Source organism: Nannospalax galili, unplaced genomic scaffold (assembly GCF_000622305.1).
Source record: "Nannospalax galili isolate Female #2095 unplaced genomic scaffold, S.galili_v1.0 scaffold2094, whole genome shotgun sequence".
Lineage (NCBI taxonomy): Eukaryota > Metazoa > Chordata > Mammalia > Rodentia > Spalacidae > Nannospalax > Nannospalax galili.
In genome coordinates, this window is record NW_008335359.1 from 578,763 (window position 1) to 579,377 (window position 615).

Consider the following 615-nt stretch of genomic DNA (forward strand, 5'->3'; position numbering starts at 1 on the left):
GCACATCAGCTTCCTTATGGCTCTCTCTCCACCCATCCCACACACGGGCTGTCAGGAAAGTACTCCTATGTTCAAAGGAGAAGAGGAAGAGGACAGGAGGAGGAAGAGAAGAAAGTAAACCACCACCACCTAATGGATGTTTTTTTAGTCTTCTGGTTAGTAGTACATAATCATTGGGCAGATCAGAACATAACTATGTTCAGACAGTACATGAACTACAGAGAAAAAAGAAATGAAAAAAATCTCCCACCTACAGTCAATTCTGAGACAAAGGCTACCAATTTTTAAAAATATTTTATTTTTTTATTTTATGTGTATGAGTGTATTGCCTGCATGTATGTGAGTGTGCCCATGTCCTGCAATGCTGCAGAGGTCAGAAGAGGGCTTTGGATTCCCCTGGAACTGGAGTTAAGGACGGTTTGTAGCCACCACGTGGGTGCTGGGAATCAAATCCAGGTCCTCTGCAAGAACAGTCAGTGCTCTTAACCGCTGAGTCATCTCTCCAGCCCCTAGGCCACCAATTTTTACAGACAGATACACACCAGGTAGGTGGTCCTGTCACTCGGCCTCTCTCCATTACACTTAAGTTCTAAGGAGCCAGACTGGGGCCAGTTC